Source organism: Felis catus, chromosome C2, assembly GCF_018350175.1.
Source record: "Felis catus isolate Fca126 chromosome C2, F.catus_Fca126_mat1.0, whole genome shotgun sequence".
Classification (NCBI taxonomy): Eukaryota; Metazoa; Chordata; class Mammalia; order Carnivora; family Felidae; genus Felis; species Felis catus.
The window spans coordinates 109596171-109616607 of record NC_058376.1 but is presented as its reverse complement, the minus strand read 5'-3'; the positions used below and the strand labels follow the sequence as shown (position 1 = coordinate 109616607).

The 20437-nt window shown below is 34.9% G+C and overlaps 1 long non-coding RNA gene across 3 annotated transcripts in view; it reads left to right on the top strand.

The window, feature by feature from the left end:
* The window catches only part of LOC111562286, a 437724-nt gene that overhangs the window by 360851 nt on the left and 56436 nt on the right, over positions 1–20437 (top strand). For all 3 annotated transcript variants that reach the window (XR_006585378.1, XR_006585376.1, XR_006585377.1), the window contains one exon: positions 15841–15997. This is a non-coding gene — a long non-coding RNA (uncharacterized LOC111562286). The remainder of the gene's footprint in view (positions 1–15840; positions 15998–20437) is intronic.

Genomic DNA, 20437 nt, shown 5'->3' with positions numbered 1-20437 from the left:
TCATGGTGAGATTAGAATTTAAAAATTTTATTTGTGCCATTCAGAAGCCTCTGACAAGTTGAAGAGTTTAGACAATAATACTGGCCAAGCATCTGATTCATGTATGTTTCTAAAATGTACCAACAGCAATAGTGTGACATGTGATCAGAACTGGAAAAAGTCTTCAAGGCAGGATGGGCACAGCTAGTTCTGTTATTTACTGTTGGCAGAGAACCAACCTAATGATGTCTGTTAAAAAGTATGTATAAACTGAGGGAAAAAGCTTATTTATAGGTCAGATGAAGAAAATAGAAAAACAAAGCCCAATATTGTGTCTTAAAATAAGTATTGATTGAAAGTCACCCTTATGTCTTGGGTAAGAAGAAATGCATATATATGTGGTTGTTAGTAATGGATTGAGAACAAAAAGTGTTGCAGATATTCCTATGATGAGCACGGAGAATGGAAAATACAGAAAAAGTTGTAGCAGAGACTACTGTGTTCACAAAACCATTTTTTCTTCTTCTTGGGCACTTAGCCATCCTATATTTTTCCAGCTTCTCTTATAGTTGCATGAAGTCATGTGAATTGTGATCAGTGAGATGTGGGCAGAATGATATATGCCACTTCTAGGCATGGCTACTACCAAAAGCAGTCTCCTAACAATTCTCTCTGCTGTCTCTTTTCCTGGCCTACTAATAAGATATAGAAGATACAGTGGAGCATTCTCAGGCCCTAAAGCAGGCACTGCATCCTTCATGGAGAAAAGTTTGGCTATGAACAATATATCAACTGAATTAAACACTGTGATAAGTAATGCGGTTGATTTATATTCTGCTATGAGCTCCTTATTTTATTGCTGACAGATAACAATTTGTACATTGCTACACTTTGAGTAGTAGTGCCCTAGGAAGGCAAAAGGAGACTGGGTCCCTAAATCATCGGAGCAGATCACCAGACCAGTTATAGCCACCTTAGACTATTGCAGGAATAAGAAACGAAGTTTATTATTTCAGTTAAGCCAATACAGATTTTTTAATATTTAATTTTTTTTACATTTATTTATTTATTTTTGAGAGACAGGGTGAGACAGAGTGTGAACGGAGGAGGGGCAGAGAGAAAAGGAGACACAGAATCTGAGGCAGTCTCCAGGCTCTGAGCAAGAGTTCAGCACAGAGCCCGATGCGGGACTCGAATCCACAAACCATGAGATCATGACCTTAACCGACTGAGCCCCATGTCAATACAGATTTTTTAAAGCACTTACACAATCTTCGTTAATGTAGATTGCTAGAAAGAAAAAAGACTCTAACCTACAAACAGAATAGACAATGTTTTCAGATGATCTTAAAATGTTGACAAACTTTTATGAATTCCACAAAACAAAAATTGTGAGTAGATTGTATATTCTAACCATAAACAATAAATTGTACTTAAGAACAGGATGTTTTTAATTCTTTTTAACTTTTAAAAATATTTTTATTTATTTTTGAGAGAGAGCGCATGCACATATGTGCACTCATGTGCATGAGTGGGGAAGGGGCAGAGAGAGAGGGAGACAGAGGATTCCTAGATGCAGGGCTCGAACTCAGGAACTGTGAGATCAAAATCTGAGCTGAAGTTGGAGGCTTAACTGACTGAGCTACCCAGGTTCCCAAGAAGATGTTTTTATTTTTTTTTTAATTTTTTTTCAACGTTTTTTATTTATTTTGGGACAGAGAGAGACAGAGCATGAACAGGGGAGGGGCAGAGAGAGAGGGAGACACAGAATCGGAAACAGGCTCCAGGCTCCGAGCCATCAGCCCAGAGCCCGACGCGGGGCTCGAACTCACGGACCGCGAGATCGTGACCTGGCTGAAGTCGGACACTTAACCGACTGCGCCACCCAGGCGCCCCAAGAAGATGTTTTTAATAAGCAAATTTAATGAAAGGTAAACGTAATATTTTTTAATTTTTTGAAATGTTTATTTGTTTTTAAGAAAGAGATAGAGCGTGAGCAGAGGAGGGGCAGAGAGAGGGAGACACAGAATCTGAAGCAGGCTCCCATATCTGAGCTGTCAGCACAGAACCCCACTCAGGGCTCTAACTGTGAGATCATGACCTGAGCCGAAGTCGGACGCGTAACCAACTGAGCCACCCAGTCGCCCCTAAAAAGATTATTTTTAATAACTCTTTGGCCAAAGAGGATATTTAAAATATCTGTGCGACTGCTAGGTATCTACCCAAAGGATACAGGAGTGCTGATGCATAGGGGCACATGTACCCCAATGTGTGTAGCAGCACTTTAAACAATAGCCAAATTATGGAAAGAGCCTAAATGTCCATCAACTGACGAATGGGTAAAGAAGATGTGGTTTATATATACAATGGAATACTACTTGGCAATGAGAAAGAATGAAATATGGCCATTTGCTGCAATGTGGATGGAACTGGAGGGTATTATGTTAAGTGAAATAAGTCAGGCAGAGAAAGACAGATACCATATGTTTTCACTCATATGTGGATCTTAAGAAACTTAACAGAAGACCATGGGGGAGGGGAAGGTCTCCCCCTCCCATGGGGGAGGGGAAAAAAAGTTACAGAGAGGGAGGGAGGCAAACCACAAAAGACTCTTAAGGACTGAGAACAAACTAAGGGTAGATGAGGGGCGGGGGAGAGGGGAAAGTGGGTGCTGGACAGGGAGGAAGGCACTTGTTGGGATGAGCACTGGGTATTGTATGGAAACCAATCTGACAATAAATTATATTAAAGAAATACAATAAATAAAACAAAATATCTGTGCCAACAATAAGATCAATATGTATCAAAATCGGGAGACTGAGGACAAAGCTGTTCTGAAGTGCATTTATAGCCTTTAATAAAATATGCGTAAGAACTGAAGAAGTTGAAAGAACAAGCATACAAACATAAGGAAAGCAAGAAGAATAAAATACATAAATAGAAGGAGAAAATAATATAATACATTTTTAACGGAAAAGCTGTAAACTTAAATGATAAACCTAGGAATTGGAGTTTTATGGTGAAACAATAGTAAAGGTAACAAAATAGATCCCTATGCAAGTCTAATCAAGAAGACAAAACCCTACCGATACATAAAATACAAAAGGAAATATTAAGAAATTATTTAATTTGAGGGAAAATATAAATTATCAGCATTAATTGAAAAAGAATTGTATCTGACTAGAAAAATAGTCAAGGATATATAAAAGTTGTTAATCTATAACCTCTATAAATATATATACAGGGAGACATCAGATATTGTTTAGGTTTTTAAATTTACTAATTCAGAAATATTGGTATACATTTATTATTGAAATGTATAAAAATATAGCACATATTTCTTCTAAATTATCAGAGTGAAGAAATCAAATAAATAACAATTATATATCAAAGGAAATAGCAGTGAAAAATTTTAGAAGCCAAGCCATTAAGCATAAAGTAAATGACAAAAGACCCAAACATCTGCCATAACAATAGCAAACATGCAAATAATATATGTTCGTATCAGTTAGGGTCCAAAAAACAGATGGAATCGTATGATGTCTATAAGAGACACAGTTTTGACTTGGGATCTTTAAGGTATTTAAAGATCTACCCAACAAATGCAAGCACAAAGAAAGAAGGGATCAGAATATTAGAATGAGTCAAATTTGAATATAAGGTTTTAAGCAGAAATGGCACATATAGGTAACTTTTTACTAAGAAAACATTCAATAAAACATACTAATAAAGTATAAAACAAAAGCTGTTGAAAATACAAGGAGAAATAAACATCAGTATGGTAATATTGGTAAGTGAATTTTACATAATACTTAGCCCAGCAAATCAAGTATAAAGTTACAAAACTGAATTGGAGAAGCATACCAAACTTGATTAAATAAACTATTAATGTAAGAGATTTTCTCTTTGTTTTAAATACTCCAGGTATCATTTACAAAAATTGACCATAGTAGCCCACAAAGGAGCAGTCGGTAGCTTTCTAAATATACAAATTACACATGCTTTGCTCTGAGTACTATTCTGTTTAGAACAAAAATGCATTAACACTGGCTTAATACTGAACCTCTCTGATAACAACATATAGAAATGCTGAATTAAAACAAAGCAAAATTTGAAATATATGGAAGAGTCTAAAGGAAAGAAAAGAGTAACCTCAAGTGACAGAAGTCGAGTAAACTGAAAATTGGTTAATATAAGCTCAGGGGTTGTCACCAGAGTAGACTTAGGAAAAATGTGGACATGGATATAAGACCTAATGCTAAAACCCGAAGTAATAAGTAATAAGCCCAGTAAGAACAAGAGCTATGGCTTTGTGTTCCCAAATAGTAAAATGATAGTGATGAGATTTTTTTCTAAAGACTTTTCACCAAGGGTGATGTTTTTAAACCTCCAACCACGGGAACATGGAAGCTATAGAATTCTAGGTAGAATAAAAAGTAAAATTTACTGTACCACCAGTGGGTATGGAATTGAAATTTATATCAGCTAATGTTGAGGAATCCTCAAACTGAGAAATCAATATATAGACTCTTCTTAGCTTATTTCCCAGTGAAGTATATGCAAACTATTCTCTGCAGAGAAATTTACAGTTCAAATTTTATGGATTTGCTAGAGGAAAAACTCTCTACTGAAGATAAGCATGTCATCAAAATGCACAAAGTTCCTCATGAGCAAGAGTCAGCAGAAACAACAACAACAAATAGGAAGGTTAGCATCCCTTGAGCTTGATATCATCAAACAATATTCTGAGAGCCTCAAAAGGAAGAATGTTTAAAATAACTGAAGATAAATAAAGTAATACAAGCCACAATAATACATAAATAGTGTAAATAAATAAAGTATAAATTTTTTAAATAGTCGACAGATTCTGAGAAAATATAAAGAGAAATTCTAGAAATCCAACAAGTAGTTGCAGAAATAAAAACATTAGCACACTATGTAGATTGGTTTAAAAGATTAAATACAGCTGAAGAAATGATCAATGTATTAGAAGAAATATCCGAGGAAATTACTCAGAATACAACATAAGAAGTTGAAGAGATGAAAAATATGAAAAAGGGATTCAAAACATTGAAGAAAGGATGAAAAGACCTACCATATCAAAATAGAAATTTCAGAAGGAGAGAATGACAGAATAGGCAAAGATCATAATTTTCAAAATAATGACAGAATTTTCCACTATTAATAAAAGGTATGAATCCTAAAAATAAAGGAGCTAAAAATTCCTGGGTATAATAATTAAAAAGAAATTTAACTTTGACCATATTTTAATGAAATTACATATATCAAGAAGATAAAGAGTAAAAGAAAAACATAAATGCTACCAGAAAGAAAGGTCACATAACCAACAAAGAAAAAAAATTTGATTGGCAGAAGCCTCTCAATAACCAAAATAAAACCCAAAAAATTATAGAATGATATCCCAACAGTGCTGAAGGTAAAAATCTTATCAACCAAGATTTCTATACATGGATAAAATACAATACAAGAATAAGGATGAAATTAGGGCATTTTCAGTCAAAGATTAAGATAATTTGCCACTCACAGATCCTCACTGTATTATTATAGAATGTACTTCAGGAAGAAATTTTTAATAGCATTGATAGCTTTCTGAATGCAAATTAAGCACAAAAAATATAAATAGCAAATCCCATTAAAATTAAAATACTAATAAGATGCCATTCACAAGAACAATAAAATATATAATCAAAGGATAGGTTTAGTGTAAGGTATTCAATAACTTAGTGGAGAAACATAATTTATACTTGAGAATTTCTTATACAAATGAAATAACCTATCAGCCAAGATGTATAATGGTAAACTACTTTATTAATACTGCTGTAATGCTTGACTGTCTCTATGGAAAAATAAAATTAACTACCTGGTGCATACTGTATGCGAAATTCAAATCAAGATGGATTAATAACTCAAACATAAAATAAAATCTTTCAAAATTTTAGGGAAATATAAGATAATATTTTCATGAAGGTGGGGTATGGAAGGGTTTCATAATATGTGTTTCAAAATACACAGAAAACAAATCATAAAGAAAAAGACTAATAATAAACTAAAATTTAAAGCTTCTCTTTGGAAAGAATAGCATAAAAATAAAAATGCAGGTACGAGCAATGCATGCAACCGGTGATGCATTAATATCCAGAATATATTAAAAACTGTAACAAATCTATAAGAAGCTCTCAGGAGCAAAAGCAGTAGTAGAATGGTCAAATAACATGAACAAAAATTTTATAAGAAAGGAAATTCAATAGCCAGTAAATATGAGGACCAATCTTACTAATAAACAGATTAATTCCAATTATTTTTTTTCAATATATGAAATTTATTGTCAAATTGGTTTCCATACAACACCCAGTGCTCATCCCAAAAGGTGCCCTCCTCAATACCCATCACCCACCCTCCCCTCCCTCTCATCCCCCATCAACCCTCAGTTTGTTCTCAGTTTTTAAGAGTCTCTTATGCTTTGGCTCTCTCCCACTCTAACCTTTTTTTTTTTTCCTTCCCCTCCCCCATGGGTTTCTGTTAAGTTTCTCAGGATCCACATAAGAGTGAAATCATATGGTGTCTGTCTTTCTCTGTATGCCTTATTTCACTTAGCATCACACTCTCCAGTTCCATCCACGTTGCTACAAAGGGCCATATTTCATTCTTTCTCATTGCCACGTAGTACTCCATTGTGTATATAAACCACAATTTCTTACCATTCATCAGTTGATGGACATTTAGGAATTCCAATTATTTTTAAAGATTTATTTATTTATTTTGAGAAAGAGAGAGAACATGAGCGGGGGAAGTGTAGAGAGAGAGGGGGAGAGAGAGAATCCCAAGCAGGCTCCATACTGTCAGCAGAGTCTGTGTAGGGCTTGACCTCACAACAATGAGATCATGACCTAAACTGAAATCAAGAGTCAGAGGTTTAACTGACTGAGCCTCCTAGGTGCCCCCAGATTAATTAAAGTTATAATTTGATGAGATATGAAGTTATAACTATCTCATTAGTAAACATTTACAAGTCTAACAAAATGTCAATGAACAAGTAGAAATATCTTGACTCATACTTTGCTAGTTGGATATGAATTATTATACAGAGCAGTTTGGCAATTTATAGTAAAATTATCATAAGTATATTTTTAATCTAATAATTTTACTTTTAGGTAGATAGCATTAAAAATGTTCCCCCTTGTGGGGCACCTGGGTGGCTTAGTCAGTTGAACACCCGACTTCAGCTCAGGTCATAATCTCGCAGTTCATGAGCTCAAGCCCTGCATCAGGCTCCTTGCTTCAGCCTGTCAGTGCAGAGCCTGTCCCCCGCTTGCCCTCTCCCCCGCCCCAAAAGTTTCCCCTTGTGCGCTTAGAGACACCTACAAAAATGCACATGAAAGCATTATTTATAGAAGAAAAAAATTGAAAGCAACCTAATCTTACATTTGTAGAAAATGAAAAAAAATAAACTAATTTATTTACATAATTGAACACAATACAGAGGTGAAAATAAGATCTACATGGGAATGTGAATAAATTTTTAAAACATTAATATAGAGAAAAACATTATAAAAAGCTAGGCTCATGATGCCATTTATGTAAATGTTTTATACAATAAAATAGTGCTATAATTAACTGAAGATTTTTACCCATATCATAAAATTATTGAAAATAATTTAGGAGGAAATGGTACATATCAGCTTCAGGATTTTTATATACTCTGAGTGAAAACAAAAACATGAAAAGATAGATGTTAAGTCACATGTTACTTTCTAAAAAAACACAAATACTGCAGAAAAATGTTAACTGTTCTGAGTACATAATTACATGCCATATTATTTTTTTCTGAATGTTTAATATAGTGTGTATATGACATCAAAAGCCCAAGAAACAAAAGAAAAAATAAATTCATCAAAATTAAAACTGTTTGTGCTTCAAAGGATACCGTCAAGTAAATGAAAAGAGAACCCACACAATGGGAGAAAATATTTGTAAGTCATATATATAATAAAGGTCTGGTATCCAGAATATATAAAGAACTCTTACAACTCAACAATAAAGAGACAACCCAATTTAAAGATGAGCAAAGGATCTGAGTAGGTGTTTCTTCAAAGAAGATATACAGCAACCAATAATCATGTGAAAAGATGCTCAACATCAATATTTACTAGGGAAATGCAAATCAAAACCACAAGATACCTTTTCACACCCCGTAGGGTGGTCATAATAAAAAAAGAAAGAAAACGAGGGTTGGTGAGGATGTGGAGAAATTGGAGCTCTCATACACTGCTGGTAGGAGTGTAAAATGATGCATTGCTGTGAAAAACAACTTGGCAGGTCCTCAAAAAGTTAAATATAGAGTTACCATATGACCCAGCAATTCCACTCTTAGTTATATACAAAAGAAAATTGAAAACATAAGTTCACGGAAAAAACTTGTTCATGCATTTTCATAGCAGTACTGTTCATAATATCCCCAAAGTAGAAATAACCCAAGTGTCCATTAACAGATAAATTCATAAACAAAATATGGTATATCCATACAATGAAATATTATTCAGAAATAAAAAAGATACAAAGTACTCATACATATGGTATGGATAAACCTTGAAAACCTTATACTAAATTAAAGAAGCCAAACACTAAATTCCCTCTGTCAGTGGCTCCCAAGACCATCCTCAGACTTGATGGCTCACTAGAAAAACTCAAAAGAACCAGATGTTGTTATATTATTCATGGTTTTGATTTACTACAGAAAAGGATGCCAATGAAAAGCAAAAGGAAAAAGTGCATATGAGGAAGTTGAGGAGAAACCATGTGTAAGTTTCCAAGTGAACGCCTCTGGTGAAGTCACATAGGATGCACTTAATTCTCACAGCAACAGATGTGTGTGACAACAGATGCAAAGTGTTGTCCATTAGGGAGGCTGACATGAGCCTTGATATCCAGGATTTTTACTCAGGGTCAGTCACATAGGCTACTCAGATTCAGCTACTCATGTACTCACATTCAGCTACTCAGACTCCAGATCTGCAGAGCAAAAAAATGGGTTTCACACTAATCATATAGTTAACATAAAGTATACAGGCAAATGATACAGCATGGTCCAAGTCTGCTGGCATACAAAGAGTTACCAGGTTGAACACTGCAAGGGCTCAGAACTCAGGTCCCAGAGCTGGCCAAGGGGCAATTCTGAAAATAGACCTTTCTTGGTCATGTGCACAGTTTGAGTAACCTAAGCCTGATGTGCTTTTTCCTGCACAGCCACATTCTCTAGGATTCCATTTATATGAAATATCCAGAACAGGCAAAATCATAGAGATGAAAATTAGATTAGTCATTGACAGAGAATGGAAGAAAAAGGAATGGGAAGTGACTGCTAATAGGTATGAAGTACTTTTGATAAAAAAAATTCTTCAATTAGACTGTGGTAATGGTTACACAATCTTGTGAATAGGCTAAAAACCATTGAATCATATACTTTAAATTGCAAATTTTATATGTAAGTTATATCTAAATTAAAATCTGGTAAAAATATTTCATAATTTAAAATTTAAAGGTTACTGTTACGAGAATTTATTGATAGTAAGGGTAGAAAGAGAAGATAATTTATGAAGCTATTGCAATAGTGCACATAAATTATTAAAATCAATTTAAGATAACAATGTAGTAAGAAAAATTATATAATACCCAGTTTGGGGTGGGGTTTCCATTAAGAAATAACCTCTTTTATTGTGAAATGTTGATTATGAAATAGTAAGTAAGAATAGTTTGGGAGTATGTCACAAAAGTCTTAAACTATAAATGTTTGACCCAAGAGAACCAATTAAATAGGTTGTATACTATATGATGACATACTATACAGTCATTAGATTGCTTAAAGTATAGTTAAGGACATGGGAAAATATTCATAGTGTAATGCCAAATAAAACAAAATGAAATGCTATGAAGATCATATATTTAATAATACACATTTTTAAAAGCTATCTATAATTACCAGTAATAATTAGATGGAAAGGTAACCAAACATTTATTATTTGGTGGAGGTATTTAATTATTTGTATTTTTGCTTACAGAAAATGTGACTTTTATATTCAGAAAAATATCATAAGGATAATCATTAAAGAATAAGCCCATGGATAGAGAATGGTACAATGATGAGTGAGGGATAATGATACATTTATTTGTAAAGAATTTTATGAACTGCCTTTATAAACATTATCTTATTTTGATCTCTCATTAATCTTATATGATAGTTCAGCTCTCAGCACACAGCACAGAACCTGTCACAGGGCTCAAACCCATGAACTGTGAGATCATGACTTGAGCCGAAGTTGGACACTTAAACGACTGAGGCACCCAGGTTCTCCTCAGTTTAGAAATGTTTAAATGACTTACTCATGCTTATCCCACTAGTTAAGAAAAAATCCAAGACTCAAAATTATGTATTCTAATTTTATGTCCAGTGTTGCTACACTACAGGTAATACACACACACTTACAAAATAAATCATCCAGTTACAGAGGATAGAAATAACAAATCTTTCACTTCACAGTACCATTCCTCCTCCAAATTGCAACGTACGGATAAGTTGCCTATGTGGATTAAATTCACTTTTAGAAATTAATTATCTTTTTTCATCACCTACATGAAGAACCTCAATCTGTCAAAACATAACTCACTTTGTGAAATACCAGTTGCTCACCTAAGACTATAAATAGCCTAAATAATAAAACTGAATTACTTTTCTACTTCTTCCTCCAGACTGCATACAGGAAATGTCTATGATAGCATCATGAATAATTAGCATCATGATAGCATCATGAAAAGTAGCATTATGAATAATTCTCAAGTGTCTGGGAGCCTAGAATACTTTTATATTGCTTTCAACCTTTTTCTCTGTAGAACTTCTCTTACTCTTTAAAGTTACACGTTTGTGAATGAAAAGTTACTTTATATTATCAACATCATTCCATGCTCTTACCATTATCATTGAATATATGTAAGAAAATTTGACATCAAAGAATAGTAAGTTAGAAAATAAGTTCCATTTTGAAACCTTTCCACTCATGTAATCATAATAATAGAACTGGTTGACCTAATTTTCTTTGAATCTTTTCCCCATCTTGACTTTATTTGCCCCTCTCAGAAATGCCTTAGTAGATGTATTATTTAGAATATATTCAATAAGTGAGTTTTTGAGGAATAGCTAACATTAGTGCATAGAGGGACAAAAAACTCAGTAAGCTGGAAAAAATTAAGAGATCAAACAAAATTTTGTTATCTCTTTTCTTTGTAATGAGTAACCTGTTAATATAAGAAAATTGTCTTAATGAATAAATTCAACCCTTGTTGAAATTGAATGTTTTTCTTTTTAAACTCTTATTGTTTGATAGTACTAAAAGAAGCTTGTTGTAAAAAGTAAAACATTACAGTACAGAGATTTTAAATAGCAAAGCTAATTATCTCACCTCCCTCCATTGCATTATCAGATAAATAAAACCTGAAGGACCTTGTCACTAGCAGAACTACGTGCGTGCGTGCGTGCGCGTGCGCGCGCGCGCGCACACACACACACACACACACACACACACACACAAAATGTTAGGAAGATCTCAGAGCTGGAGGAAAATGTTTAACAGATAGCAATTGTGTACTCACAGAAATGAAGAGACCTATAATGTTTAATATGTGTGTAAAAATGAAATGCTCTTCATTATTAAATTTCTTTCTTTTTTTTTTTTGAGCGAGCACAAACATGGGAGGGACAGCAGGGGGGGGGAGGGAGAGAGAGAGAGAGAGAGAGAGAGAGAGAGAGAATCTTAAGCAGACCCCACAGCTCAGTGTAAAGCCCACTGAGGGGCTCCATCTCACAAACTTCATGAACCTGAGCCAAAATCAAGAGTTGGCCACTTAACCGACTGAGCCAGGTGCCCCCTTATTTAGTTTCTTAAAAATTAAATCGTTCATTAGACTTCATCAAATTAAAAGCTTTTGTACATGAAAAGATAGTATCAAGAAAGTAAAAAGATAACCCCTGCAATGGGAGATAATATATCTGATTAGAGTCTAATATCTAGAATATATAAAGATCACTTAGAGCTCAATAATAAAAAGACAAATAACCCAACTTGAATACAGGGAAAGAATTTGAACAGACATTTTCCCAAAGAAGATACATGCATATGGAAAGATATGTTCAACATCATTAATCATTGGGAAAATACAAATCAAAACCACAATGAGATACTATTTAATATACATTAGGTTGACAAAAGAAAGAAAGAAAGAAAGAAAGAAAGAAAGAAAGAAAGAAAGAAAGAAAGAAAGAAAGAAAGGAAAGAAAGAAGAAAGAAAGAGAACAAGTATTAATGAGGGTATGGAGAAATTGGAACCATCATACATTACTGCTGGAGATGTAAAATGGTGTAGCCACTGTAGAGAAGTCCAGCATTTCCTCAAAAAGTTAAATAGAATTTACCACATGACCCAGAAATTACAGTCCTCTGTATATACCCAAAATAACTGAAAACATGTTCACAAAAAAAATTGTTTGTAGATGTACATAGTAGCATTATTCATAATATCCAAAAAGTAAAACAATACAAATGTCCATCAACTGAAAAATAGATAAACAAAATGTGGTATATCCATTCAGTGAAATATTAAGCTACAAAAAGGAATGAATTCTAGGAAGAACCTAAGTGTCCATCAAAATATAATAGATGAACAAAGTATAGGACTATTCATACAATAGAATTTTACTTAAAAAGAATGAACTTGATATATGCTACAACACTGATGAACTTTGGAAACATTATGGAAGTGCAAGAAACTAGACACAAAAGGTATTTTAAGTTTTAATTTCTATGTATTTATTACTAGTATACAGAAAAACTATCAATCTTGTATACAATCAATTGGTATACAGCAGTGTATTTAGTCTTCTTTATCATTCTATAAGTTAGTTTTACTAGAATCCCTCAGATTTATATCATGTAATTTGCAAAACAAGATAATGCCATTTAATCTTTTCAAATATTTACATTGGTTATTTTATTTCCCTACCTATTGCACTCATCAGCAGCTCTAAAACATGTGATGTTCAAACATAGTATTTATTTTAAAATTTTTTTTATTTGCGAGAGAAAGAACATGAGTGGGGGAGAGGGATGGAGAGAGGGAGAGAATCTCAAGCAAGCTCCATGTAGGCTCCATGTACCGGGTGGAGCCCAAAGAGGGGCCTGATCCCAGGATCCTGGGACTGTGTTCTGAGCCAAAATCAAAGGGCGGACACTTAACCTATTGAGGCATACTGCAGGTGCCTGGATAGCTCAATTGGGTAAGCAACCAACTCTTGATTTCTGCTCAGGTTCTTGAGGTATCAATATAGAACCTGCTTAGCATTCTCTCTCTCCTCTCTCTCTGCCCCTCCCTGCTTGCACTTGCTCACTCTTGCACACACGTGTTCTCTCTCTCTCAAAATAAATAAATAAACATAAACAAAACTGTAAAAATGATGTCTTACGAATTTCCTTGTTTTATTAAACCAACCAAGGTAGTAGCATTTGAGAAATGAATTCTTTGCCCAAACAATTGTTAATCATTAAAATTACCTAAAAAAAAAAAATTCTCTTTAAGTTGCTTCTTTTCTTGAATTAAGGTGTGTCAAAGATTCTTTTAAAGAAAACTTACATCTCTTTTATTTATTCAGTATACAAAACAATTGGACTCTGAGGTAAGGATAATGTAGTTTGAGAGATCAGGTTTCAGGGGAAAAAACCCCAATATTTTTCATGAGCTACCAAATCATATATCTAAAGGCAGACTTTTTCCCCCGGAAATTAACTTTTTTCTTTCTAAATTAAATACATCTTTCTTTCCAAATTAAATGCATCTTTTATTTAATAAAATACTTTTTTAAAAATAAGAAATTAGTATGCTGTTTTACATTTATTAACATTTATTTATTAAACTTTTCCATTAAAGAGATTGTATTTCCATCATTTAAGGAAGAAATTTCATTTAATTTTACTACATGGAGAGAATGGGAGATAACAGTTAATTAAGTTGCATAAAAATCCGATTTTCATTACATCAAGCTCCAGCAGCAAGGTTTCTGACAGGAAGTCATGAAGTCATTATGTCATGGTGTTCATTATTATCCTACAGGAAAACCATTTCTTTCAGACTGAGGGGAGCCCAACATACATAAAACAGAAGATACAAAACTCAGCCAATATTAGTATAAAATTTAAGCTGAATTTGTAATGTACTGGAACCCTGTGCTTATATTGCAATAAAGTACAAGATGACTTTTTAATTATGCTAGGTACCTTTTTCCAGTAACTTTTATGACTCAATGTGAAACTCAAAGTTAAATGTGTCTCATATTAAAATGGTAGCAGAGATAAGGAAAGATCAATATTATACTCTAAAGAAGCTGTTATGTGATTATCTGCTTTACTGGTCTGAGCAACAGTTAATTCCCAGGTGCAAATAGTATCATGAAATACAATATTCCTCTTAGAGAGTGTTTAACTTGTATTACTACACTCTTAATACAATCATTGACTCAAACCAAATTCAGTGAGGTACAGAGACTATGGAGTTACAAATGGCAGGAAACCACCAAATGTCTGTATGCTTGGCAGAAATCATTCCCATCTATTCAGAAGAAGCCTTCAGTTGTCATGTTTCTACTATATTACCTTTCCATAAAACAAAATAAAATAGTATGGATTTTGATATGTCAGCTACTGAGAAAAAAATAATGGAAGGCTAAGTCAGACCTATCTGACTACAGGCAATGAAATCAATATATTACAAGGCTAGCAAAGGCAAATTTTTTCTAGCTTCTAAGAATATTCATGTATCTAGAGGCATGTAGACAGGGAAAGATTGACCCATTTCTTATTCCTCCAAAGCTATTGATCCTTAATAATAATGCTTCTTTAAAATCAACATTGATAGGCACATTAAAGCTAAAATGCTTGAAAAGAGTTTGCCAAAGTCAAACAATCCCCTTCCCACACATGAAATTGATAGGTTCAGTTAGGTGTCAACTGGAAAGCCAGGACTAGAAGTTCAGTTTCTGGGGACCACCTGAAGGAGGGTGTTCTGATCAAAACTATCTGAACCTCCAGCAGCACAATTCTGAATCCTCTGAGAATGTGCTTCATCAGTGTGGAAATAGCTGGGAAAAAAGAGCTTCAAATAATTACCATAATCCATTGGAAACTCAAGGCTTAATTTCATAGATTGGCCGATGTGTGTGACTCAAGGGCAAGTCAGGATGTAAAGACCTAGGGCCAAAGCACCTATTAAGAAGCTAAAATTATCAGCTATATATCTTTTCCATACTATTTAATTATTTCCTCATTAATCAATAAGCATTTATTGGAAGCATGCCTTTCATATGGTAAATAGTTATTTGGAATACAAAAGAAATATAAACATCTCTCCCCCAGAGATTTATGATCATCCTGGATATAGAACAGTAATCTTTCAGATTAGCGGTATACTAAATGAATTATATCTTCATGTATCTACAATTATGTTTGATTTGAGAAGCGTTTCTGGAAAGGCGGAGTCAGGTACTACAGGTAGAAGCAATTAATGAAAGTTCATTTAATTTGATAGTTCAGATTCAACAAGTGTTTATCCCACCATCTTAATAACTTCCAAGTAATTTTGGTGTAGAAGTGATGTATAAATCACTCAGACCAACCCATCTATCTATTGCAATAATGCCCTCAGTCTTACTTGATTTGACTTTCTGATGCTCTATCCCATTATTGCTCACATATGTCCTCTCTCTCCGTTCCATCTCCACAAAATCCTCTCTATTCTTTTCTTTAGGATAAATAAAAATAATTTCTTAGTCTGAAGATAAGCTGAGCTATATGAAGAATGTAATAGATGAAATGTGATGCAAGCTGGACGGGACAATAGAAATGTCAAGAAAAACATTTTTTTTAATTGTGGATAAAGTTCAGAGTTAACCTACTGGCCAAAGGTAATGATTATTATGCTATTAGTAATCAGTTATATCAGCTTAATTTCTAAGAAACAGAAAATATCTCTTCCTTAGACTATGTTTAATATTATCGTTATAAGACTGAAGCTGACTTGGGGTGCCTGGATGGCTCAGTTGGTTAAGCCTCCAACTTTGGCTCAGGTCATGATCTCACGGTTCGTGAGTTCAAGCCCTGCATCGGGCTCTGTGCTGACAGCTCGGAGCATGGAACCTGTTTCGGATTCTGTGTCTCCCTCTCTCTCTCTGCCCCTTCCCTACTCTGTTTCTCTCTCTCAAAAATAAATAAACGTTAAAAGAAAAACAACAAATCTTCTGGGTGTTGTTAAAATGCAGATTCTGATTCAGTAGATCTCTTGTAAGGTCTGAGATTCAGTACTTTTAGGATACTCCCAAGTGCCTCGCACTTTGACTAGCAAGGTTATTACAGTATTTACTGCGTGTTGTTTGCACAAGTTTTATCCAATAGACTATTGTACCTGGAGTGCTGTCGATGCTCACAAATGCTTATTGAATGAATGAATGTCTAGAATTCAACCTGACAAAAAGTTCACCATCCAGGCAGGACTCTCAGGTTTTCTCAACCTTCAAGGCTTCTAAAACTCCTGAGAAATTTCTTCTTGTGAGAAAAGATTATGACCCTGATCCAGTACCATGGTGCTTCTTCACTAACCAATCTACCGCAGGAGACTTGCTTTCAGACAGTAGAGTACAATTCCAGCACTTAACCTGAGAGGTTAATACCTGTGGAACTTTTTAAAAGGACAGAACTTCTGAGATTGGTATTTGAAGTTAGACTTTTTATTCATTTTCTATGCTATGTAAAAGTTGCCACAAACTCAGTGGCTTAGAACAACATCCATTTATTAGTTTCACAGTTCTGAAGTCCAGGCATGATGTGGCTAGGCTTTCTGCTCATGGCTTAAAAATTGGTATCAAGATCAGTTGGGCTGATTTGCCCTCCGGAAGCTCTGAGGAAGAATCCACTTCTAAGTTCATTCAGGTTGTTTGCAGAATTTCATTCTTTGTGATTGTAGGACTGGGGGCACTGTATCCCTGTGTACTGTCAGCTGGGGACCACTCTCCTCTCCTGGAGATCATCTGCACTCCTTGCTACATGGCCCCCTCCATTTTCAAGCCAGTGATGGTGCATAGACTCCTTCCTGTGCTTCAGATCTCTGGCCGCCTCCATTTCTGACCTCTTGACTCAAATTTTAGGAGCTAGTGTGATTAGATAAGACCCATCCAGACAATATGACATGAGCTGATTTGGGACTTTACATCTGCAAAATCACTTCCAACAACACCTAGATTAGTGTTGCCTGATAACCAGGAGGAGCACGTATACCAGGGGATGAGAATTTGGGGGCCATCTGAGAAATCTGCTTACCATAGCTTCCAAATTAAAGACTGGGGAAATATGTTTACCTCTCTTCCTTAGATCCCATGGAAATAAAAATAAAGGTGTACCACTGACATTGAATTGATAGCAACACTGACAATTGAAAGGGGTGAAATTATTGCACTGATTATTTTGACGAGGTTCCGGAGATCACATTGAAAGGCTGAAGACTGAATTGAGAAAACAGGCTACTCTCAGAGCACACAGGATTCCTGCAGCTGAGGGGAAAGCCCATCATCTCTAAGTCAACATGTTTAAATAATTTTTTTTAATTTTATTAATTTATTTTGAGAGAGAGAGAGAGAAAGCAAGAGAGAAAGAGAGAGAGTCCTGCCAGAGGGTCAGAGAGAGAGGGAAAGAGAGAATCCCAAGCAGGCTTCAGTGTCAGCGCAGAGCCCAATGCAGGGCTCAAGCTCACCAACCATGAAATTGTGACCTGAGCCAAAACCAGGAGTCAGAAGTTTAACCAACTGAGCCACCCAGGTGCCCCTCTAAGTCAACATTTTTAGAGAGAGATTGGCTAGGGGGTATGTACTGTGTGTGGAACAGCCAGGCTGAGGGGTCCTTCCTCATATGCATACCCATACCATGATACAGTTTTACTGATATAAAGAATACATGTTAGTATATATTTTGGTTTAACCAAGAGAATAATGCAAAGAGAAAAGATCAAAAATGTGTATCTTTGGGCAAGGAGAATGGAGGTGTGGTATTAACAGGAAATCACGTTTCATTTAAATCCTTTAAAATAATTTTTGTGCATATATGCCAGTTTTATTATAAAAATGAATGTGTTACTTTTTCTGTCATTATGGTCTGATTTCTAAGATTCTTTACATAGTTTGGATACTAATCTTTCAATTTTATGTGTTATATATTTTTTACTGTGTGGGATCTTGTCTTCCAAATTATGATGACTTTTCACATGGATAAGGGCTTAATGTTAGTGTAGTCTAGTTAACTAGTGTAATAATTGCTTTTATGGTTAGTGCTTTTGAGTAAAATTAAAATATCACTCCCAAACAATAGGAAACTCAAATTGCCATAAACAAGAAAAGGAAAGCATTGTCTCATATAATTGTAGAGTATTTCAATAATGATATCTTCTGGTAGAGTCTGAATCAGGGACAAATGACCATCAGGATTCATCTCTCTATTCTGACTCATAAGGATTAGTTGTGCCATTCTCCATTCCCATGTTCTAGGTGGTAGGCATTGGCAGCTTTAGACTCATCCCGATCATCACAAAATAACTGCAGCACCCGACTTCACACTCATACTATCAAATCTGCAAGAAATAGATAAAGTCTCTCTTTCTCAGAAGCCCAAATGTTAGTTCTGTGTTTTATCAGTTCTCATTTCCATACATGCCCATCTTGAACCAATAACTATGGCCAAGAAGATGATGCGAGCTGACCAGTTTTAGACTCATCTGGGGCAACTTCTGTTTCTGAAAATGGAGTCAACCACTAAAAAGCACTTGGACTGAGAGTAGGAAAATAAGGGTAAGGTTACCAAAAAAACAATACCCCTTTGGGGTCAGGTGGTCAAAAAAACCAGTAAATGTCCAGATAATAATCACTTTTAATTTCACATGCGACGCTGAAATGTGATTACTACTGCATTTAAGAGTAGAGATTTGATGGGTAAGGGGCTTAAGGAATCTACTCCTGAAATCATTGTTGCACCATGTGCTAACTAACTTGGATATAAATTATAAAAAAATAAATAAATTATAGGGAGTAAAGGAAAAAAAAGATTTGGTGTCCAATACTGGCCTTTCCATTCCTTGTGATAATAATTTACTCTAAGTTATAATTGCTTCATATTTACCATGTAAATAATACTTTTAAGGTGATTATGAATCAAATAGAAATTATATGTCAAGTGCTCACCATATGCTTGGTAAGTATAGTAGCATAATTGTTATTAACACTTGAGTGTTAATTGAAAGCTATGTGCTGCCTTTCTTCAGGGTATTTACATGTGAACCTTCCTCTCTGATTATGGTACTAAAAGCATAGTCCTCTGTTAATTAGACATCAGACATCTGCCATCAGGAGGAGATGAAGCTGGTGTGTAGGGCTCATGTCTGCCCGAGTGAGATCCAACCCTGTGTGACCTGCTTCTAGGCTGATGAAGACAAGCAGCATAGGTGTTCCTTCTTAACAGACCTACTATTCTGTTTTCAATCTATTAACTTCAAATTCTTCCCTTTTTTTCTGAAAGAAAAGTGAATTTAGGCAATTTCATTAATTTTCAGTGATTCATCAATAAAATGGGCAATAATATCATCTAACAGAGTAAAAATTATGTTAGATGTTAGCACTTAGCTAAAATAGGGACTCAACAAACATGAATCTCTCCCTGCCCCTTCCCCTACACCAACTGTGGGGCCTTTATAGCCCTTCACATTTCTTTCATCTTCTTCCTATATCAACATCCACCAGCAAAAGCACACGCCCTTTCAAGGAAACAACCATTCGTAGGATTTCTCTAGGAAAATATATTCCCAAGAAAAGGCATCAGCCAAAGAATAGTTAAGGGAGGGGGCATAGAACTTCCCATTTACTGTAAGAACATTGCAAGATGGCAGGGAGCCACATTTTAAATTTATTCTCTTTGGGCTTATTTGTGGCCAGTTTTGAACTCTTGCTTATTTTTAGGGAAGCCCCACTTACAACACCCAGACTGGGAAAGATTTTCAGGGCAATTAAGAAACAGATGTATTTTAACATAAGTGTTTGAAGCTTTTAAAATAGCCCATTATTTGCTTATCTTTAAGAAAGTCCATCACAAAACAAAATCCTACTCTAAGTGTTCCATGAGAATATATCCTACTATTATCACTAGTGGCCAGTAGGAGAAGTTGGTATTTATCATAATCCACACACTAGAATATTTTATTTTTAAACCTTAAATATTTTTTATGTTTTTTGTTTATTTTTCAGAGAGAGACAGAGCATGCGTGGTGGGAGGGCAGAGAGAAAGGGAGACACAGAATCCGAAGCAGGCTCTAG